Source organism: Rattus norvegicus, chromosome 8 (genome assembly GCF_036323735.1).
Source record: "Rattus norvegicus strain BN/NHsdMcwi chromosome 8, GRCr8, whole genome shotgun sequence".
Classification (NCBI taxonomy): domain Eukaryota; kingdom Metazoa; phylum Chordata; class Mammalia; order Rodentia; family Muridae; genus Rattus; species Rattus norvegicus.
This window is the reverse complement of record NC_086026.1, coordinates 51494449-51518550: the sequence shown is the minus strand read 5'-3', so window position 1 is coordinate 51518550 and position 24102 is coordinate 51494449. Positions and strand designations below refer to the sequence as shown.

At 46.9% G+C, this 24102-nt stretch overlaps 1 long non-coding RNA gene across 1 annotated transcript; it reads right to left on the bottom strand.

The window, feature by feature from the left end:
* Positions 1-10828: 10828 nt before the first annotated feature.
* LOC108351685 (uncharacterized) lies at positions 10829-14752 on the bottom strand. Its single transcript, XR_005488118.2, has 2 exons — positions 13069-14752; positions 10829-11337 (listed from the first exon to the last, which is right to left on the bottom strand). It is a non-coding gene; the product is annotated as an uncharacterized LOC108351685 (long non-coding RNA).
* Between the last annotated feature and the right edge of the window lie 9350 nt (positions 14753-24102).

Sequence of the window (24102 nt, the reverse complement as noted above, 5' to 3'; positions counted from 1 at the left end):
TCTCTGAGTTTATCTAGGAGTCCATCTACAGCAAGTTCTAGGATAGCCAAGATCAGACAGTGGAGAAGTTGGAAGCCATCAAGCTGGTGATAGTGTAATAGAACAAAGGTGCCATGTTCCAGCTGCAGTAAGAAACAGAACTCAGCAGTGTAGGCCATGTGGCTCTAGCTTTTGAGTCAAAACTAGAAGGAACTACTGGGACAATTGATGCTGGTGAGCTAGAACTAAGAAATTATCGATGATTAAGAAGAGACCATCATCACCGAGGCAAAATCTGAGAAGTGTTTTCTGAGAGCATGAAGAAGCTGTGTTCCAGAGGTAGCCAAGGCTGTACCTCATGTTGCAGCTGGACTTAGCAGTGTGTAAGAATCACCAAGGTGGTAGTGGTTTAGAAGGCAAGAAGGGGTCGTGGAAAGCAGCTGAGGCTTGGCACTGTGAGACACCAGGAAAGACCATTAGTGAAGGTACAGCCTCAGTGGGAGTTGACAGCCCAGGACTGAAGGGGTCATGCAAAGTAGTTGAGGCTTGGTGCCATAGAGGGAACCTGTGAGAGGCTACTGGTGAAGCCTAGTAGCAGTGAAAACCCCCAGCCAGTTGAAGATGCCAGTGCCATGGAAGGACTATCAGAAATAGCAGCAGCATTCGACTGGCGTCAACCGGAGCCTAGAGTGCTATAGAGGGCAGAGCTGGAGAAGTGACCCAATCCCTTTTGAGAAGTCCAGAAGATCGTGTGTGGATCCCAGACATTGGAACAAGAAGCTGTAAAGACGAAGTTACTTTGGAGACTCCAAGATGTTAGAGATGCTAGAGCCATGAGCTATCTGCTGAGGAAAGCTGCGAGTGGAACCAGCCCAGGAGAAAGAAGATTGCTGTAGTCAGCAACGTTGAAAGGAGTTGGAGATCTGAAGACCGCTTTGACATCAGACATGGAGATGCAGAATTTTGAGTTTGCCCAGCTGGATTTTGGTCTTGTGTGATCCAGTATTTCCTCACGACGACGACATTTTGGAATGGTAATGTATATTCTCTGATGTTTCAGGTAATGTGATCTGCTTTTTGATTTTTGACCTTAAAGATGATTACACTTGAGTGATTTGGTGAATCTCAGAGCAGACTGAACTCTCAGCATTGTCGAGATTGCTATAGGCTATAGGGACTTTTGAAGTTGAACTAAATGTATTTTTGCATTGGGCTATGTTTAAGTATGGTCCCCACAGACTCATGTGTTTGAACAAGCCTATGGGGTCAGGATATGGAATGTGGTGGTTTGTATATGCTGGGCCCAGCAAGTGGCACTTGGTCACACTGGACTGAACCTATCATCCAGCCCCAATTAAATATTGTCCTTATAAGAGTTGTCTTGGTCATGGTGCCTGTTCACCGTAATGGAAACCCTAACTAAGACAAATGGTAATTAGAGGGCAGGTATGCGGGGGTGGAAAGAGCCTGTGGTGGGCCCAGGTGTAGAGCTCGGAGAGTGTGAACCAGAGTTCCCAGGGGAGAAGCCACAGCAATGCTAAGGAGCTATGCTACCAGATCGCTGGCCGATTAGAGGTTCTGTGACGTGGAGAGCTGGAAGCTTACCAGTCCAAACAAAACTATCCTGGGCTATCTTTAGCCTCCTTATTGCCATCCATTATTTACGTAATGCAGAAACAGAGCACTAGCTCAAGATAGAAATGCTACAAGATTACACAAGTAACCTACAGCAGCTTTCCCCACTTGGCTAAGACCCACCTGTCTGATGTTTCCACCAGCGCACTCCGAAAGTCCTTGATTTATAATTTTCTTTGTTCTGTTGCTTGATAAACCTGTTGCCACACTGGGCCACGGTGTTTGTGGCAACACAAATCTGTGTTCTTGGGCTATAGTCACTTACATTTAGTTCCAGGATAAGTTCTTTCTTATTCTCTTTGAGGTGAGAGCTAGGGAAGAAGACTGCACATGGTGTGGTGGGGAAGTGTCCCTGTCTTCCTCGTGTCTTCTTTCCTAATCACTCAGTCTTGAGGCTGTCAGCAGGGAGACAACAATGTTAGTGTGGTGTGGTGTAGTTAACCTGGTATGGGAACCAGAGCCCCAGCGTGCTGATCGGAGCATTGGACTTCATGTTCCAGACCCAGATCAATAAGGATCTGTAAAATACACTTACCTGACCTTTAAAAAAAGGAGTAAGACAGGGATGCCGCTTCCACCATGACAGCTGAGGATGCCCTCTCTGAGGATGTAATGCTGAACCTGACTTCCGAGACCAAAAGAGAGTATAGGCTCCGTGAGAGGCAGAAAATTAAAGTGTATCCAGGGCAGGTCTTTGGCATGTTTCAAAAGAAGGATACTGGCCTGCCCTGAGCCCTGCTAGAGCTGGAAAGTTACAGAAGTGGGAGGAAGGCATTTATAAGGACAAAGGTAAAACCAGTAGGTACAAGATGGGTTCAGGCTGCCTGGAACGTAGAACAGTGCATGCAAGACCGGTGTGTGAGGGGAGAGAGAATGCCAGCACGGCTTGATGGTGCCACTACAGGATGGAAGGGGCGTCACATCAGTGTCAGGTTCATAGACAGAGCACTTGGTCTGAGCGTGGTCCCTGGGTAACCACAGACTGCTAACCTGCCTCTCCAGGTCTTTGTCTCTGCTTGTCAAAGGAAGAGCCAAATTTTCTATTGTCTACATGAATTAATAATTACGGCGAGTTATTACACAGTTTCTTTGAAAGGTTAAGCTAAGAACACACGTGGATTGTTGGGGGACAGTCTCTGAAATGTGTTCTTTCCAGTTTTTCTCCCTCTTTTTTTTGCGGGGGGGGGGCAGGGGCGCGGGGATGGGGTTAGGTGGGGGGCTAGACTTGGTACTATTCCTGGCTGCAGCAGAGAAGTTTCTAGGGTAGGACTGTAGGTGGCGCAGTTAGACTTTTCTCGGGTTGTAGCCATAAAAGCAAGCGCATCGACATTTCATGTCTAGACAGAGGACGTGAATGGAATCATAAAACCTTCAGACTGGAGGGTTCCGGAAAGGTCATCTACTCCCTCTCTCTTGTCTTTAGAAAACCCCGACTCCTAAATCAGCTCTCTGCTGCACTCCTTTCAAAGGCCGTTAAAGCTCCCCTGTTCCGTGCTTGGCTCATTCGACAACAGGCAAACCCACAGAACGGCAAATCCCCAAATAAAATCCAACACGCGTGTGCACGCACATTCTTGGGGACAAAATTGTACCGGTGGGGCTGTAGGACACCAGAACGGCTTTCTCCGTAGTCATGGTTGAGAAAAGGGTGTCTTTGCTTAGCTGGGAACATTCTGTTTTCTGAGATGGAGTCTTCCCAATGAGCTGGGGCGGAGGCGGGGAACACGGATGCCACCAGGCAAGTAACATTCTAAACAGCAGGATTAAGAGTCAGCAGTGAAAGATTAAGAAAATGACAATGTCTCCAAGAGCTTCGGGATACCCAGAAGGAGGTTTTCGGGAAGACTGGCCTCAATTCTATAAGGTTAAATGTCTCCACATCTAATTTTGATTTTTTCCAATACAAATTAACTTGCTTTGCTCATTCTTTCCTTGTGGCTCTAGGAACAGAATCCAGGGCCTCATATATGTTAGACAAGTCTAAGTATTAATGGCACCATGTTTAGAAATACAGCAAACACGGTTTTGGATGATGACGGGAAACTATTTTCACTAACACCTCTCAGCCATAATATAGGCTTTAGACTATGTATGTGAGCTCCCAGAAAATAAAACACTAGGAACTGCCCGAATCGGATGGTAGATATGTGGCTTTGCTTGTTCATCTGTTTGCTTGGTTGGTTAAACGCTCATCCCGTGTCTTACAGCAGTGTCTCAGCCCAGCTGTCTTTGTGTGTTGCAGCTTTGTCCTCCAGGATCACATAAATTTGCCTAACAGCAGTGAAGGAACAGGTCAGTCTGGAAACAACAGTTAATTAGCAAACAGGAGAGCCTGGGTCCACCCCCACCTCGGTCTCAAGCACTTAAGCCTGGGTAAGACACTGTCAGTTACATTCATTCTATAGCTGAAAGCATTTAGCCAACCTGCTATGCATCAAGGGCTGAGCTGGGAGATGGACTCAATCAGTAACGACTATGGTAAGAGATGTACCACAGAATGTCCTCTCCAAGGTTCTTACAGGTACTGCTAAGGGAATAAAGGTGGCAGGCAAGAACATGGGCACAGAGGGGTTAAGGCAGAAGGAATGAGACGGTGCAACGTTTGGAGTTTAAAGAAGGCATAGATCACGGAAGATACAGGGAGATTCAGCATGGCTAGATGGTAAGTTCTGAAAGGCCGGAAAGAATGGAGGCTGGAGAACAAGGTGAGGCTGGATTCCAAAGGACTTGGTTGGCTCTGGAAAGAGGTAGTTTTATTGTAGGAAAGGATTATGGGAAGACAGGGAAAGGGGTATCTGGGGAGGTGATCAGACTAGATATGAGAAATACCCATGGCATGGTGGCTGGCAACATAGATTTGAGAGGAGCAATGTGTATCCATAAACCGGGTAGTGGGTAGAGCTGGGGACGAGGCCAGGGCCACCATCTTCAGTAGTCCCTAAGGGCCAAGCAGAGGACTCTACAGTGAACGATGCCAAGAAGGCATCAGCGGTTTGAGGAGACAGCAAGAAGCTCCACAATGTCTGTGCGAGATACAAAGTGGAGGTTTAGTGGGGATCAGGTTCAGACAGGATGTGGTTTGAGAACCTCAGAGGATGTTTGTGCTCTGAGGGCGGGCTGGGGAGAGGTTTTGGAGAACGACTCAGAGACTGAGACAGCTTGTCGGCTAGAGACTGAGAACAGTCTCTGAGGAAGGCATTGGCTGTGGAAGAGAGGAGAAGTGGTTCTCTCATGCCAGGAAAGGCTGGGAGAGACATGTGGGCATCTGTGTTTACACTGGCAAGGGTCTGAGAGCCGTCCCATGGTAACTTTCATTTTCTGTGTGAGCATCACAGGTTCTGGGTGGAGCTTTCTCCGCTTGAGCCAAGGGACAGCTTGAAGCCCTATTGAAGTGGGTTATTTTAAATAGTATATTATGAAGTGGTGTGGGCACTAGAATATTCTGAAAATGCTATACACTTTTTGAAATTCAAATATAATTACATCAGTTACTCCCTTCCTATTTTTCTCCAACCCACCCACTCCCCCCAAATGTTATACTTTTAAAACCAGTCTTGACAAACTGAATTCATGACTGAGGCAGGATGATAAAACAGTATTCCTCTCACTGTGAAGGATCCACCCCTGGGAGTCAATGGTGAGTGTGCTGAAGGTAAGAGTTCAAACGAAAACTGCACATCTTATCCTAATAAACATTTTATGATCAAACCTAATGGTGAGGTGAATTGAAACAATTCACTCGACATAGCCAGACCTAATTCTTTTCTAAAAAAAATCTGAACACTTGAATGAATACATAACCACTAATTGCAGTGGAACGATACGAAAATCAGAAGGCCTAATAAACTTTATAGATCTGGATGATAATTAACACAATAACCTGAACTTAATTAGATCCTTGTATTAAACGCTGGCAATAAGCGACGGTTTTCCTCGAAATCCACTTGAAGTGTATACTAAATATCACAGCATGGTCCAATAAGGACAGACGCAAATAGAGCTAACGACATTGCAGAAATTGAGCGAGATAAATAAATCACACAGAATCCATGTGGCGCCTGCATTGGGGGAGGGGAGGTCACAGGAAAGCACACCCTTTCCCCAGTCCCAGTTTTAGCGCAGGATCCAGTGAAACCTATAGAGTAAATTCCCTGGAGGCAGGATTCTTTTCTGTGCGATTGCTTCAAAGAGGAGCCCTTGTCCCCTGGAAAAGGACCCATAAAGCACCAGGAAGCCTCCTCCAAGGCAGAGGTTAGAGTTCTGCTTACGCGTGCGTGCGTGCGTGCATGCGTGCATGTTGCCCAAGCCAGGTTCTTAGATGAGAAAATGAAAATGTGTTTCCTCCTGAAGTCTACAGAAAATCCCCATCCCGTTCTCCACTCCACTCCACTGCCATTGCCTCTGCAGAGTTTCCCACCCGGCAATTGTCTTCTGTTGAGGTGAACTTAGGAGTGCTTAAGAATGAAGGAACTTCTTCCTCCCTCTCTCCCCTTGCTTCTTGGCCCTCTGTGGTGATCCCCACTGCCCACTCTTTGTCTTCCTCTTGTCTTTCTCATTGTGCTGGGGCTTGGATCACACCATCCTATGTAAAAACACTCTCCCACTGAGCTACTGAGTACTCCTGAAGAGACAGGAGTACTGGGGCCAGAGGGTGGCCCACGTGGTAAGTGCTTGCTGTACACACACGAGGAACTGAATTTCGGACCCCCAGCACCCATGTTGAAAAGGAAGAGAAAAGGAGGGGCTGGGTTTGACAGCATTGCCAAGAACTCCTACTGATGTCAACCTCTGGCTTTTATCTCATGGATACACATGGACACATGCACATCACATGCATACACAGTGCACGCGCGCATGCGCACACACACACACACACACACACACACAGAGAGAGAGAGAGAGAGAGAGAGAGAGAGAGAGAGAGGAAAAAACAGGGGTGTAATTGTATCACTGTGTAGCCCATCATGGCCTCTAGCTCATAGGCTCAAGTGCGTCTTCACCTCAGCCTCTCTGGTAGCTGGAACGGCCAACGCATGCTATCATGGCCTCTCCCTTTTCTGTTTTCTTATAAAATCCATATTAAATTTGTGTACTTATCCGTTTGCTAATTTTAAGCTGCTTAGTTATGGTCTTGCTGACATGCAGAGCTCGCCCGTATTTACTATGTACAGTTAGATGATTTTAGATGCATTACCACAATCACGACAGACATGTCCATCCTTTCCGGCACCTCACAAGTACCCTGAACCACATAGGCTCTTCCTGGCTATCCTAAGGCCTAAAGACTCTGGCCATCCCTCCAAGGGATGTGTCAAGCCAAGATCCAGAGACTGGATAGCTGATGTTAGATACTTATTGTTGGAGGACACAGCAGTGACAACCAAGATGGCTGCCCACATCATGATTGGTGACCGTCCCAGTTTCTCATTCTCTTGTGAAAATCTAGCTGACTGCTCTTTCTGAGGGCTTCCTTGTAAGTCTCGCACTTTGTTCCTGTTCTATTGCCCCTCCCCCACTTATTTAATAGCTTGGGAATGCCAGGCTCCTCTGTGCCTGGTGCACGAGAGGGCTGTTACTCTTGCAATTGTCTGAGGATGTACTCTAGGGGAAGACTTTCGGAGGCTTCCCCGCCCATTCTTGTCTCTTTCTGGTACAGCTTCAGGGAGTGCTACTCCAAATCATGCTGGCGTTTTACAGTGAGGAGGATGCCAGTTTTGCACCGGACAGTCCTGGCTTTGGATATCACTTCTTGCCACTTACTGGCTTTGAAGATCTGAGAAGTTGTCCCATTCCTATTGATGTCATTTCGCCATTAGTAAGGTAAGAATGCTAAGGCCACAGTGGACTATAACTTAACTTGATGTAGGGATAAGACAGACGGCAACTTATTCTTGTAACAAGTAGCCGAGTCTTAGCCAATTACCTGCATCAAGTGTTCAGAGTACCTTTGCACAAGAGAGACAGGAACAGTGCCTCGTGTACTTCTGGTTCTTTCTCTGGCTATCAATATAACCTACCCAGATAATGGGTAGGCCACCCATTCTTGTACAGATGCCATGTGTGGCAGATGGTGAGTCTGCAGTGTAGCTGTTAGCCAGAGTCTGAGACGTGATGTTTACCTATTGCAGTCATAAAACAACTATGACGGGTTTTTGCCTGACTCTGTGTGTCTCCTTTTAGATACTGATGGTCAAAGGTGACAGGTGCTTCATTTCTTGTTTCGATGGCACCAAGAACTTTGTGTTCGGCTCTCTAGCCAGAGAGGAGCTCAATCAAATGATATTTGCTTCTGTTGATATTTACGACAGTCTTTTTTGAGTCTTGAATAGCCTAAAGTCATATGTCATCCATCTTCACAGTTAAATCAGTCACACAAATCTCCTACCTAGAACTAAATATGGCAGAGAGAAGATTAACATTTTGGGCGATGGTACATTTCCTAAGTGCATCATAAGTGAAAGGAAATACTGAAGTTTTATTTTTCTTAAAAACAAAGTAATTGAGCCTCCGCAGACAAAATTATTAAAAAACATAATAACAATCTAGTTTTATAGAGTGTTATTTGCAATTCTAGAACCAGACAGCAGTACGGACCAAAAGTAGGGCAAGTTATAATTGAAGCCAGAGGTTAAGCAAAACTTAGATAGGCCAATTGCTTGCAGCTCCTATTTGTCTCGTTTGAAGGCAGTTTGAACAGCTGGCTGCCTGTTATTGGCTAAATCTCAGTTATTTGCTACAAGGCTAGGCAACCGTCTTGCTAACATCTCAAGTTAGGTTAGAGTTCACTGTGTAAGAAGACACCTGTATGGGTGGTCTTATGTCATCTTGGCACAGCTAGAGTTGTCTGAAAGGAGGGAGAAAAATGCCTCCTTAAGATATAGCTGTAAGGTATTTTCTTAATTAGAGATTGATGGGAGAGGGCCCAGCCCATTGTTGGTGGTTCTATCCCTAGGCTGCTGGTCTTGGGCTCTATAAGAAAACAGGCTGAGCAAGCCGTGTAGAGCAAGGCAGTAAGCAGCGTCCTTCCAGGACCTCTGCATCCATTCCCACCTTCAGCTTCCCGCCCTGTCTGAGTTTCTATCCTGGCTTCCTTTAGCGATAGACTACAATGTTGAAGGGTAAGCCCAATAACCCCTTTTTGACAACTTGCTTTTTGGTCATGGTGTTTAGTCCCACAGTAGAAACCCTGACTACAGCAACACCTTTGAGATAAATGGAAACAGAAGCAGAGGTATCTTAGGGCAAATTTAGCAAACCCGTATGTAGTAAGCCTTTGACTAGGCCTCAGCTAGATGCCTGAAGCTGTTTTGAGAAGTGAGGCATGTGTGAGTTCTGCAAGACTTCCCTACAGGTTGCTTAGACTAGCTCAGAGCAGCTAGGGTGGTTGTGGGAGAACTTGCTATGTGGAGTAGGGTCCAGGAAATTCCTCCTGTAAAAGGTGACTCAGAGCCTAGAGGAAAAGAAGCTAACAGCAAAGAGAAGTAGAGAGGAGAAGTCACCAGAGAAAGGCAGAGGCTCCGGGGTTGGGCAAGTGGCTCAGTGGGTAAAGGGTTAGCCATGCGAGCATGAGGACCTGAGTTCGATTCCCAGTAACCATATGAAAGAGTTGGACATGGTGGCACAGGTCTGTAATCCCAGGGCTGCAGAGGCAGACACAGGGAGATGCCCGGAGCTTGCTGCTATCCAGACAGACCAGTCAAATTAGAATATGTAACGTGCCAAGTAAAGATGACAGAGCCTGTCTCAAAAAGCAAGACAGATTCCGTTCTGAGTGTTGATTGATGTCCTGTGTATGTGCACACAAGTGTATACTTCTCTCTCTCTCTCTCTCTCTCTCTCTCTCTCTCTCTCTCTCTCTCCTCACTCAACATTGACTGCTTTCCTCTACAAGTGCACATACAAGTGACTGCATACATACATACATGTGGGGGCACTCGGAGGGTAGAAGGAATCAAAGAGAACAATTGTGGGGTTCTTGGACAGAGTAGGAGGCTCTTCCTAAGAAACATGACCCTATTCCTCCTGCAAGCCTCCCAGAGTACTTAAGAAACCCATTCAAATATGCTCAGAGAAAGCTCCAACCTGCCTACCTAACAAATTACAAACTAATATGTTATCAAATTAAATGGGGAGTGCAGCCATTTGGAAGGACATTTCAAGTTTGGTACACTGAACTGGTCATTTGATTCACTCTGTTCTTTCCAAATGGCCCCTAACCATTTTTTCCTATAGAAAATGCCACATCTCAGATCACTTCCCATTAAGAACCATCTGGCTGCCCAGTGAATGCAGGCACTGCGAATATGTAGCAGCTTTTCTCTTTTGTGGTGAATTACGAAGTTCCCAAAATTCCCTTTGCTCCACTTTCTTTTGAAGTTAAATGGTTGTAACTTGTTTCTAGTTCAAAAGTCACTATGGAAAATAATTTCACAGCACCTTTGCCACACCACTGTTGTTGTTGGGATAAAAGTTGCCTGTGTCCCATCCCCCAGCCCCAGCCTTGTGTCAGGACTTGGTCTCCAGCTTCTGACAGTGTGAATTAGGGGCACTGGTTGGAGAAAGGAGGAAATTGAGTCATTGGAGGCTTGCATTTCAGTGCACTCTGGGAATCTAGTCCCTTCCTCTCTGTGCCCTGGCCAACATGAGATGAACAGCTCGCTGTGCCAACCGTCTTCATTTTTCTCCTTGGAAGCATCTCAACCGGCTAGGTCAGTTTTACTTGGTAATGTTTTTTGTTTGGTTAGGTTTTTTTTTTAACCCCGCAATAAAAAACACATTCTTCCCCTCCCCTCCCCAGTTCTGGAAAGATGGGGAGACTCAACAGCCACAGACGTCAGACAGCATTGTCATGAAAGAGGTACGCCCTCTCCCTGTCACCCATCTCTTGGTCCAGTCACCATCCATATGCTGGTGAGAGGTAGCTTCCTCTGCTTTGTCTTGCTTGAGAAAGAAACCTGGGCACCCAGCCACCATGCAGCTCAGAACAGCTATGACACCTGAGGGCAACAGACTGACTCCTCTTTCCAGGTGCTTCTCTCTGAGCCCTGCCTCGCCTTTCCTCCTTGCGTTGGCACCAGTCACTTGGACTGACTTGGGTGGAACTCACCGACTTTAACAACTGAAGAATGGATGCTTGAGTGGAAAGAGCCCATTGTCACTCTCCCTCCTGGGTCTTTAAAATGTAATAATAGGAATGATAATGGAAGCAATAACCTTGAATGAACGTGATAACCATTTACCAGGAACAAGTTAATACAGAAGGCACTTCTCAATGCCCGACACAGACAGAGTAGACAATGCACGTCAACTATTAGTGTAATTATCGTGTATTAAGCACACACCATTCCCAGGCTATAAGCCAGGTCCTTTCCATACATAATCTCATGTAATCAATGCAAGATGCCACCCAGAGAAGAAGATGTTATCAATCCATTTTACAGACGAAGGCATGAAGATTCCATAAGCTCGAGCGCTCACATCCACACCCCTGGTCCACCTGTGGTTGTTACTGAGATGCAGTCTTCCGAGTGCGTGTCTGTTCTCTAACTTGACTATAATGATCTTCAAGTTGAGGGTAGCCTTGCAGAGTTTAGGATATCATGAAGCTGACAGGTTTTCTTGAACTTGAAAGTTCTATCACGAAGGCTTAGAGCATCGGTTCTCAACTTGTGGGTCCCAACCTCTTAGCTGGTTGAATAACCCTTTCACAAGGGTCACCTAGGACTATTGGAAAACACAAAATATCTCCATTACGATTCGTAACAGTAGAAAAGTTACAGTTTTGAAGTAGCAACAAAAATAATTTTATGGTCTTGGATCACCATAGCGTGAGGAACTGTGTTAAAGGGTCCCAGCATTAGGAAGGTCGAGAACAAAAGGCTTGGAACCTATTGATCAGGAAATGCATCTGGGTGGGGAGAAGGAGCAGTTAAAACAAGGAAGGTCAGAGGAAACACTGACTGAGGATGTATCCATGTGCTTATTGAGACAATGCATTTAATATTTCACATATATGCATATGTATGTATCAACGTGTGGATCTTAGCGAGCCAAAGGAATGGCCCACTGGGTAAAGGTTCATGCCTGCCACTAAGCCAGACAATCTGAGTTTGATTCTCCAGTTCCCACATCATGGAAGACCACATGGGACCAACTCATACAACTCACACACACACACACACACACACACACACACACACACACACACACACACCTAAAATTTTAAAAGGGAATAATCTATTTTAAATTAAGTACTTATGATTCACTTTGTGTTTATTTGTTCTTACTTTGGGAATTGTTTCTAAGGCTAATTTACTTCCACAGGGTCACCGAATTAGCTAACCAGTGCTCGGGTCAAAATTCAAACCTACCTTGGTCTCATCTTCGGAAGCCGTGGTTTCCACCTAAGGCTCCAGGCTTATGGTCTGTGCCCCAATTCTCTGTCCGACAGCACTGCCGCTGCCTTCATAATAATTTTACATTTTCCACTAAAACGCTAAAGCGGCCCATCAAGAGAGGTTAAGAGGGTAGCTCCCTTAGAGAACAGTCAGAGAAAAAGCCAGACAGTCGGTTTGGGGGATGATTTTCAGAACGGCACTGCTTAGAGGTGCAAAGATGGATGGGATGACCTCTGGGGTCTTCTCCAGTCCCAGAGCTTCGGGATTGATCCACCAATGAAAACGTCAAGCCTTTTCTTCTCTAAGATGATGTATGGTGGCTGGACTACATTCCCCCACGTCCACCCCAACCCCACCCCTCACAGCTGCTTAAAAATCCAGGATTAAATTAGCAGAAGCAGTAGGGAGGAAGGATTTCTCCGGGAGTGATAATATTGTCCTAAGACAAGGCAATAAGGGGAGGAGAGGGCGGGGAAAGGACGCACAGCCGGTGGCAGGGTCCAGATACTGCTGAGCTACGAGGACCTACGCTACAAGGACCATCGCTTTCTGTTCATCATCAGGCCTAGGGTGTAAGCTCTCCGCCCATTTGTGTGTATTAGCAATGAACTGTATACACGATATAGTCCAGTTAAACAGAACAGACACATATGAAAGAAATTGAGATGCATGCGCTGCAATCAGGAAATGAGAGGTTCTGCTTGAACTCGGGACTCAGTCAACGAAAGTCCACTGGTTGTCTGCTCTGTGCCCCATATACTGCTCTAGGCATTGAGGGTGCAGAAAGTAAGCAAAGGGATCTGAATCACCATCAAGCAGAAAAGACACCAAGGGGAACGCGTGCTGTGCCAGTACCAAGCAGGAAGGAAAGCCAAGGATGGATGGGGCGTATCAGCGGCTGTTGGAGGAAGCGGTGGGTGAGGCTCAAGAGGATGATCAGGGATGCCCACCAGGAAGGAGCTACTGAGAGCTGAGAGAGGCAGAGAGCAGCAGTAAATCGGGTGGGGAACCCAGTGAGAGGGTGGCAGAGGCGGGTGTGAGCTGCCTGGTGCCTTACCGGCCATGGCCACACGGCTGCAGAGAGGGTCCGAGGTGAAGGAGCCAGCTGTGCAGAGCCCTGGACAGAGAGGAGCTGTGGCTTTCAGATGTAGTGAGATGGCGCTCGCTGCAGGTGAGAGAGGCTGGCAATCTGACAGGCACCTCAATGGGGCTCACCGTGGCTCAAGATCCAAGTACAGGGACTGCCGGTGTACCCTGGGAGAAAAAAAAGGAGGGGAACCAGGGTCCCTGCAATCGCCCAGCTCTGGAGGACTACTGGAGCCAGGGAAAGCAGTTCTGCATATATTAAAATACTACACGTTAAAAGGTGAACAGGGAGGCAAGCCTCTGGAAAGGAAGCTTTTGCTAATTATCTGTCTCTCAGTGCTTCTGTCACATCTTGTCATCTCGGTTAAAGAACCTCGAAGCCTGGGTGAGGCATGGCTGGAAGACAGCTGGCAGATGCTTTTGGCTGCTTCCCACTGAGAGACAGGAGCAGCACCCCCTCCTGCATTTACAGGTGACTTCCCCATCCAGCACTGTGCAGCTCCCATTTACAGGGAGATAGAGAAAGAGGCAAGGCTCAGTGCCTGCCCACAAGGAGCCCTCGGTCTGGCGAGAGAGACAGGGATAAGAACAGTGATGCCATTGTTCCAGAATTGATGGTGGCCCTGGGGCAGGGATCAAACCGTAAAGTAGGGCAGTCGGCTCAGCCTGCAGGAAGGTGGCTAGTGAGATCTGAAAATGGAGGAGCTAGCCAGGGGACAGGCACAGAGAGGCTTTTCCAGGCAGAAGGACAGCAGGTGCAGAAGCATTGAGGTGTGACTGAGCGTGGGGTGTGGGGGCCTGTGAGGGCTGCGTGGGCGGATTGGAGAAGGAAAGCCAGGGCATGACTGTGAATTCATCTCAGAGGTGCACTGTTGTTTATGGGCACTGGTAGAAATGGGGGACTCGTCTCACCGTCCCAGAAAAATTAACCCCTGGAGCATACTTAATTTTCAGTTTTCATCCTCAGTACCTTTAAATATCACATGCTATCTGTATGGAGCCCAGAGATCCAATACCTGGGGATCCGTCATGCCCCTGTGACTTGTCTGACCTGTAGTCATGGTGGTGTGTGTGTCTATCTGCAAAGAAGGGAAAGAAAAACCCATGCTTCAGAGCGTTGCTACGAAGACGAAATGAAATATGTCCGTGGAAACATTCCCTAAACTGTCCAAGAGCAGCTTACTGTTTTAAAAGTGTCGAATGAAAGCTATTTGGGAACTTGCCTGGTAGCTGTCTCTGCTGGTGAGCCCTGAGCTTTCAGTGGCTCTGGGCCCTTCTTGCGGCTAGGAGGACGTCATAACACACCCATTCCCCACTCTTCCCACACTCTACACAGGCTGTAGCAACCTCCTGGCTTCTTGCTCTTTAAGTAACACAGACTGACACACTTCCTTTTGAAAGCCCTTTTTTTTAATGTATGTGAGGGCATTTCCTACATGCATGGCTGGTGCCCACAGAGGTCAGAAGAAATCATCCAGTACCCTGGACCTGGAGTTATGGTTGGTCGTGAGCCATCATATGGATGCTGGACACTGAACCTGCATCTTCTGCAGTCCCAGACTACCACTTCTTGATTGACATCTTCGGTTCTGCCTAATTGCTGTGACATGTCAACATCAGCTCTAGTCTTCTCTCAGCATATGCCCTGCTCTCTCATTTTGCCAAAAAAAAAAAAAAAAAATTGAGGTCACTGGCATGAACTTCTGCTTCCTCTCACCTCCATTAAAATCAGCATCAATAATCTAGGAACTTCGGTCTCGTTCATTAAGGTCCTGTCTTATTGGAGACCCTCTCATCCTACTCTGACACACACCACCTTCTCCCTACTCCAGCTACCTTCTCTTTCCTAATCTACTTTGGAATCTTGCTCCATCCACGATGCCCTCTTCAATAGATGGTTCCCTCGCTTCCCATTGGCTCGTTACCCGGAGCCTATAAATACATCAAGCCTCAGCGGTACACATGCAAATCTCTCCTGACCTCTCTTTCACCTCTCAGCCAAGAGTCTCGAATATAGCACCCATACTTGGGGTCATGACCTCCTCTCTCTTAAACCCATTTGGGGGCTCCTATCTGCCTTCTGACCCCACAGCTCAACTCAAGAGCAACACCTCCCATTGGCGAGAGCCAGTGACTGTCCCCAGTTTGAGCCTGACATGTGCCTTATTTTTTTTTTTTTTTTTTTTGGTTCTTTTTTTCAGAGCTGGGGACCGAACCCAGGGCCTTGAGCTTCCTAGGCAAGCGCTCTACCACTGAGCTAAATCCCCAACCCCATGCCTTGTTTTTTAATTCAGTCTGTAGCATCTCTCTCCTTCATCTCTGGCCACTGCGATGTTTCCTTACCCATAGCCTTTCATCTTCCACCATCTTCTTAAGCAAACAGCCACACTCTGCCAGCTCCCTTCAGTTCCCTCTGGCGTCTTACACAATGGCAGTGCTCACCTTCGATGCTGAGGGCTCTGGCTCTCATTCTCTGAGGCTGGCATTTCTGCCGGACTTCAGACCCCTGCTCATCCGTAGTCTGCTCAGCACCACCCCACCCCACCCCACCCCACACCAGCCCGGCCCAGCCCAGCCCAGCCCAGCCCAGCCCAGCTCAGCCTAGCACCACCCCACCCCACACCAGCCCGGCCCAGCCCAGCCCCAGAGCTGCACAGGGAAGTCGGCATGGCTCACCCTCTGTAACTGTTTTGTGTGCTCTGATTTTGAATACCTTTCCTTTGTCTTCTCTCTTTAATGGGTTCAGTCACCATGGGTCAGAACACCAGTACTCACTCCAAGAGGTTGTTATTTGTATGTGTATTCGTGTGTGTGTGTGTGTGTGTGTGTGTGTGTGTGTATGTGTGTAGGTAGCTGTAGTTATATGTGCACAGATAAAAGCCAGAGTAGTACGTTCGTCGGAGTCTTCCTCTAACACCCTCCCCTGCCTTATTGTTTGAATCTTTGACTAAACATGAGGATTTCTGTTACAGCTAGGCTTGCTGGCTGGCCAGGAAGCTCCCACAAGTGCTCTGCCTCCCAGTGCTGAGGTTTTCTGTACATCTGGCCATGCCTGGTTCTTACAGTGGAGTTGGGAATTTGAACTAGAGTCATCTCAGTTTTACAGCAGGAGCCTCTGCCTATTGAGCCATCTCCCAAGCCCGTCCACACCATCTTTTTGAGACAGGATCTCTCACTAGCCTGAAGCTTGTTCGTTTGGATGGAATGACTGGTCAGTGAGTCATGAGCTCCAGGGATCCATTTGTCTTTGCTTCAGCACTGGGTTTCCAGAACCCACAACAGCCAACCTGTCTGTGAGTCCTAGGGGTCCAAACCCAAATCCTAATACTTAAGCAGTAAGCACTTTACCCACCAACCCATCTCTCCAGCACTCATCAGGGATTATTACTTCTAATTAACCCCCTCAGAACTGGCCATGGAGTCTCATTTCTGCAATTTCCTAGCCTTAATCTTTGGATCAAGCTCTATTCTCTAATCTTTCTCCCTTGAACTAGTCCAAGCCTTGGCTTCCTTGTATAATTCACTGTGTTCCTTCCTTGACTGGCCCCTAATTTGCATCCCTCTCTTTGTCCCACATCCACATTCTACACTGTTGCCAGAGACTATGTATTCATCTGCATCACAGATCTGTTACTGTAACAGAGTAACTCCTGTGACCAACTTGATACTGTAACAAAACAGCTGACACATGTGGACTTTACAAAGAAAAGAGGTTCACTTAGCTCACAGACTTTGAGGTGTTCAGATACTGGATTAGCAACCCATTGGTTCAGCCTCTGGTAAAAATCTAATGACAGGTAGCATCATGACAAGAACACATGAGAAAAAGAGATCATGCCACTAGACAAGAAGCCAGAGAATAAGTCAGGGGTCAGGTTTATTTCTTTTAAGGCCTTTTCCTTGTGAGAACTTAGGAGTCCTGTGGGAGCTACATTAATCCCTTCACCTAAGAGTCTACCCCAATGTTCTACCTCTTAAAGGTTCTGCCACCTCTTCAGGGTTCCACAACGACATCCACATCTCTAACATGTGAGCCCCCTAGACAACAGAGCATACCCAAGCAACAGTATACAGTGGTCTAGAACCCAATTCAGAAGAGACCATTCTTCAGCTTAACAGCAGTTTCAGAAGGGCCCCCTGCACAGCCTAAGGCCCTCCTTGACCTGGCTTTCCCCTTTATATTGAAGTCTTCTGAGGGTCAGAGAACCTTTTCTCCCTTGTAGAGTTGTGACTCTGTTAAGCAACAAGGCAAAGAGAACTCACGTGACAGTCTCCATCTCCACCTTGCTACCAATTAAGTAAATTCTGCAGTGGACACATCTCAGACTTCCTGATCAAAACTTATCTCCTAATGAGGAATAAAGGGAAAAGATAGGGAGCCCCCATGAAGAGAAAAATCAATGGGGGAGGGGATGTAAAGAAGAAAGGAAAGCAAGTTAGCATGAGGGTGCTATTAAAAAGGTCAAACTCCAAACAGGCATCAACCAATACAGAAAAGGGTGTTGAGTGGAGAAGAGTGAGGCCTTTTATTTGATGCTTCACTGGATTCAAAACGATACAGCCCTGGTGGATATATGATCCAGGTCATTCATCTAAATGAACTGAAAAACATGCATCCACATAGAAACCTGTGCATGGATGTTCATAGCAGCTTTATTCACAGTTGCGAGAAGTTTAGGAATAATGCCAATGTCTCCTTTGGGAGATCTGAAGTCCTTTACTGGCCTCTGTGGGCACTACACTCCTGTGCACACACCCACCAATGTGCACATACACACATAATTAAAAATAAAATGAATTCTTTAACTGAGAGCATTGGGGTGGATTTGACCACCATTGCTAAAGTAGAATTTAATGAAGACCCACGAGGAGAAAGACCAGATAGGCCATTGAACACCACAAGCAAGACCATGTGAAGAAGTATCGGGCTAGAGAGCTGGCAAGCCAAATAGGAGGAATTACTATTCACCTTCGACTGATTTCAATCTGGGTCTTTCCTTCCTTCTTTCCTTCCCCCTTTTAATTTTAATTTTCTTTTAATTTTAATTTTCTTTCCCCTTTTATTAAAAATGAATTCTTTTCTCACATACTATATCCTGATTACAGTTGCCCCTCCCTCTACTTCTCCTGGTTCCTCCCCCACCTCCTCTCACTTCCAAATCCCCTCCCTTTCCGTCTTTCATTAGGAAAGAACAGGCTTCTAATTGATAACAAAATATAAGAAAATAAAACCTAATAAGATAAAACAAAGACTTTGGCATTGAGGTTGGACAAGGCAAGCCAACGGAAGAAAAAAGAGACCTAAGAGAAAGCACAAGAATTAGAGAGCCAGGGCTGGAGAGATGGCTCAGCGGTTAAGAGCACCCGATTACTCTTCCAGAGGTCCTGAGTTCAATTCCCAGCAACCACATGGTGGCTCACAGCCATCTGTAATGAGATCTGATGCCCTTTTCTGGTGTATCTGAAGACAGCTACAGTATACTTATATGTAATAAATGAATAAATCTTTTTTAAAAAGCTGTAAAATTAATTTAAAAAAGAAAAAAGAATTAGAGAGCCATTCATTCATATATTCAGGAGTCCAATAAAAATATTAGGCTGGAAGCTCTACACAGAGGACCCAGTGCAGACCCATGTGGGCCCTGTGCTGGATGCTTCAGTGGGGGGAGGGATTTTGAACAGTAAAATAATTATCCATGAGAGCTGGTATCTTAGTTACTGTTGCTATAATACTTGGGGAGGAAAGAAGGTTTGCTGCTGTTGTTGTTTGTCTGTCTGTCTGTTTTTTTGCTTATTCATCCCTGTCACTGCTCATCATTGAAGGCATTTAGGGCAGGAACTCAAACAGGGCAGGAACCTGGAAGCAGGCTCTGAGACAGAGGTCATGGAGGGATGCTGCTTACTGGCTTGCTCCTCACGGCTTGCTCAGTCTGCTCTCTTATAGAACCCAGGACCATCAGCTCAGGGATGTACCCACATTGGCTTGGCCTTCCCACATCAATTGCTAACTAAGAAGATGCCCCTACAGGCCTGTTTTACAGCCTTATCTTAGGGAGACATTTTCTTAATTGAGGTTTCCTCCTCGGATGACTCTAGCTTGCGTCGAGTTGACATTGAACTACTCAGTACTACTAGGAAGGTGGCTCATTTGGCAAAGTGCTTGCCATGCAAATATTAGGGTCTGAGTTTGATATCCCAGAACCTGTGCAAAAAATGATGATGATGATGATGATGATGATGGTGATGATGATGATGATGAGGTGATGGTGGTGGTGGTGATGATGATGGCAGTGGCAGTAGTGGTGGTGGTGGTGGTGGTGGTGATGATGATAATAATAATAGTAATAAAAATCCCAATTCCAGAGAGGCAGAGACGGAAGGATCTTTAGGGGCTTGCAACATAGCCAGAGTAGCCAAATGAGTGAACTCCAGGTTCACTGAGAGACCTTACCTCAAAAATGGTCACGAGATCATTTGTCACAATCAGGCTTCCTGTCAGAAATCAAGGAGATAGAATATCATCGCGCAACATCCTTACAGTGTCCTTGACAGCCATCATCCATAAAAAAGGAAACCTTGTGCCACCATGCGGGTGGGTAGCTGTGCAAACTGCGTGAGTCTCACCAGAAACCATTAGCAGTAAGCCTCAGTAGTGGAGACTTTCCATGGGTAGCCTCCAAGTGACTGCAGAGGCAGTGTCCAACACGGGGTGTCCGTTAGTACCCATCATGGCAACCAACTGAGGAGAACACATTTAAGAAATGTCTACTAGCCTTCCATGGGATATTTTCCTCTCCTTTCCCCACATTCTCACTTTTGCTCACCTCTTCCGAATTCTCAGCATCCCCAGGCAAAGCGAAGCCATGGGATTCTTCCCTGGAGAGGAGACAGGAATGGAAGGAACCTTGAAGCCTTAAGGAAGCTTGGTAATCTCAGAACAGTATCTGTTAAACACAGAGCAGCATCTTCTCAGTAGAGGAAGTCACTTGATCTTTGGAGACTCCTCTATTTAACACTGACCTTAGCCCACCCGCTACCCAGCGCACTCTCTCTTCCCCTCCCCACAGAGATGTGCTTGCTGGGAGACAAATCAGCCTCCAGAGAGCCCTGGAGCTTTGTTGAATTTTTCTTTCTCCTTTGTCATCTGGTTCTTCAGACTAAAATACAAATTATATCCTGGAGAAGAAAGGAGGTCACGTAAATAAGGTGGCTGCGGCTGATGAAAGGGATTTTACAAAGGAGGTGACATTTTATTTGCTGAGCTGTTGCCATGAGGATGTGTGGGTTTCAAAGTAGTTAAGCTCTGTTGATGACTATAATAAAGATTGCTTCCAGTTTGTGTGTGTTATAAAGCTTTGTAAGAATACTGGAGAGATGGCTCAGCGGTTAAGAGCACTGACCACTCTTCCAGAGGTCCTGAGTTCAATTCCCAGCAATCACATCGTGGCTCACAACCATCTGTAATGGGATCTGATGCTCTCTTCTGGTGCTACTGAAGACAGCTACAGTGTACTTATATATAATAAATGAATACATCTTACATAGAAAAGAATATAGACAAGTACAAAAAGAAAAGAAAGACCATGACAATCTGTTTAGGGGTTGGTCTTTGCATCTTTCCATTTTCCTGAGTCTCTCAACATCTTCTTTCTCTCTATGTAAAATGGTATCGTTAGTATGTAATGCCCCAGTGCTCATCTTCATTGCTTGGTCATACATAAAAAATGGTTTTCATTCTTATGCACAAAGACACAATGGGATGGTTCAGATCAAAGCTCTTCCTTGCAGCCGTCTGTAACCCCATCACTTTTTTCATCATCACTCACGGGTGCCCACTGGGTCCTGAGCTTTCCCCACGTGATGGGCAGACCTGAATGCATGGCGCCTACAACCCAGCTCAATGCAGGAGATGGGTACTAAAGGACACCCCGTGTTGGACACTGTCTCTGCAGTCATGGGGCACTTGGAGGCTACCCACGGAAAGTCTCCAGGCTGAGGTTTCCTGCTAATGGTTTCTGGTGAGACTCACGCAGTTTGCACAGCTACCCACCCTCACGGTGGCCTGATGATCAGCCAAAGGTTTCCTTTTTATGGATGATGGCTGTCAAGGACACTGTAAGGAGGTGGCACAATGATATTCTATCTCCTTGATTTCTGACAGGAAGCCTGATTGTGACAAATGATCTTGTGCCCTCAGTCCCCCGCAAAGTTGTCCCATCAGCAGGAGATGGCCCCTTTTCACTGAGCATCAACCCAGAGGAAGGGGAGAAAGAACACTCAGGCAGCCCAGCCGCAGTCCCTGGAGCAGGCAGCAGTGTGGGCCAGAGAAACAGTGCGAAGCAGAACCCTCTGCCCACCACCTCTGCTGGCAAAAACCAACACAGGAGCTCCCAGGACTTCTCATGCCTGCTGGTCCCCAGACCCTTGTTCTCTTTGAAATTCGATCAATACCCCCATGAGGCATTGCTTCAATCATCAAAACAGATGATTTTATTTTAAAAGATATTCCTAAAAAGTCAACTTCTGAGTCCTGTAGAGAGATTAAGAAAACCAACTAAGCAACCACTACCACCAACTAAAACCTCAATGTTCTCGAGCTGCGATTGAGCCATCCTCAAGGCTAGACTTCAATAATTGGCCTCAGCGTTTTTCTAAGAGGTGCTAGTCCCTTCTTCCATATGAACCCTCTTTGGGGGATACACCCGGCTGAGCGTAAGGCACAGGCATCCATGCACTCACCCTTTGGACTGAGTGAATTACTGCCTTCTTGTGGCCATGGCACCTCATTCTTTTCAACCATGTACCCAAGTCTCTCATTCCCGCTTTGCACTTGTCCCAGCTGCTCAGTAAAGTGCCGGTTTCTGACACACCACTTGTCCAGTCTGACCGGCCAAATGAACCACCAAACAAATACCCAAATAGCAGCTGTTCTAGATTAATGGGTGAGTGGGGTTGTTATGCCCCCACCCACCCCAAATAATGAGAGCTCCTGTCTGCAGGGGATCCGTAGCCAGAGTGATAATTTTAAAGCCGGCAATCAGCAGAAAAGCTAATGAGACCAGTTAACTTGTGTGTTAATGTGGTATGTGTATAAAATTAACAACTCTTTGATAGCCGGGCTGCAACCGCCCTCCCGAGGTCAATCTGGAAGTCACCGAGAAGGCTGCCTCTGCAGGGCAGTGTGCCAGTTGAAAGTGGGAAGTCACCCAGATGGGGTGATGGCCCTGCTGCACCCTAGAATTAATACCGTGTTAAATTAGCCCCTGTATAAATGCTGTCCCTTAACAGCTTGCCTGGAGTGTTTGTGGGAGCAACGGCAGCGGGGAACATTTAGGGTTCCACCTTGGGACCATTTCCCACAACTGATTAGTCAGTGGCAAACAGTCATGGCAGCATCAACATCTTCATAGCATCCCACTGAGTGGCTTGCACCATGCTCTGGGCTAAACTTGCCCTTACATTGCCCTGTCTGGTCCACTAAACATCACTACAAAGTGAGTATGGGATGCGTCCTATGGAATAGGCACAGTCACCTGGTGCTCTGATGACAGTCTTGCCAGTCCTGGAGGACTCTGGAATTTTCATCTGGATCTGTCTGATTCTAACAGGTGCCCTCTTGCTCTTCAGAGTATACGTGAGGAGTTGGGGTGGACCACCTTCACAAGGGAGGCTTTGACGTTCTCTAGTGAATCACAGCAAAGGCCCAGGAGTGTTTGAAACTGACAGATCAACATCAGCTCTTCTGGTGTCTGGATTAGAGGCACCTGCATTTTGGAGTAGAGATTAAGCCCCACCCCTAACTGTCCCACTAGCAACAGAACATAGGGACCAAGGAGGCAGGCTTTGATTGATATATTGGCAAGAGGTAAGACACAGTCTTCCAAAACAGAATTCTCCCCCTAGGACTTCTATTCATCATCCTGCACCTTATAATCTAGTCTGAAGCTGGGTAAGGCATCTGTGACCTCACCCTAATAGACAGGCCTCATAAAAATGGGAAGCTTCCTCGATTGTCCACCTTGTACAAACATGGATCACACTGTCATCTCTTATGTCCCTTTACCAGGGACTCTTGGGATGGCTGGGGCTGCTGCCTGCAGGGTGTGTTTACCAGGGCCCCATGGAACAAAGTCCTGACACTGTCTCCTGTTGCACAAAACACTGAGGCTGCTGCATCCAGCCGAGAATCAAGGGCCTTCCGGAAACCATCAGAAATACAACCAAGAAACCCACCCTTCCTTTTCAGAGAGGTAAAAAGAAAAAGAAAGAAAGTTCCTGGCCAGAGGCAAGTCTGACTCCCAGTCCCAGCTTAGAAGGAGAGGAAGAATGAAGAAAGGGAGCCATCTCCAGGAACATGGGCTGCTGTCCATTTCCACAAACATGGTCCCTTGGCTGACCCTCGGGCCAGCTGGGGAACCACACCACACACAGGGCATGCAGGCAGGCCATGCTACCACTGCCGCGCTGTTCACTGCGTACTCTAAGGCTGTGCACAGCCTCCTGGAGCTGTTGCACAATAAACACCAGATGAATCCAGCCTGGCAGGGGGTCAGTTAGGAGGAAATCTCAAAATGTCTTGGAGGCCCACTGAACTCTGTTCTGGATTACAAGTACTGGTTACAACAGTGCCAGTCTACTCTCTCTAACCAAGAACAAAAACGCAGCCCTGCTCTAACTGAGGGGTGGGCGTGGGGAATGGGGAGGAGGTTTGCCACACCGGTCTCAGGAGAAACATACAGGACAACCCTTCAGACTGCAGAAAATGGTTGGTTGGCCTTAGGCAACACTTCTCTTTTAGGCAAATAAATCATCGCCACCATCTTCAACTTCCAACACTGATCAACACCCCTTGGAATCCAGCCTAAATGCAGGGCATCGTCTATTTCCAGCCATCCTGCACAAAGAGGTTACTGAATCACTCACTGTTCTCTTACCTCCTGTTCGGCTAGCCATGTCATTGAGCTGCTCGCTTCGCCAGACCCACCCATGTCTCTGTTTCCTCTTA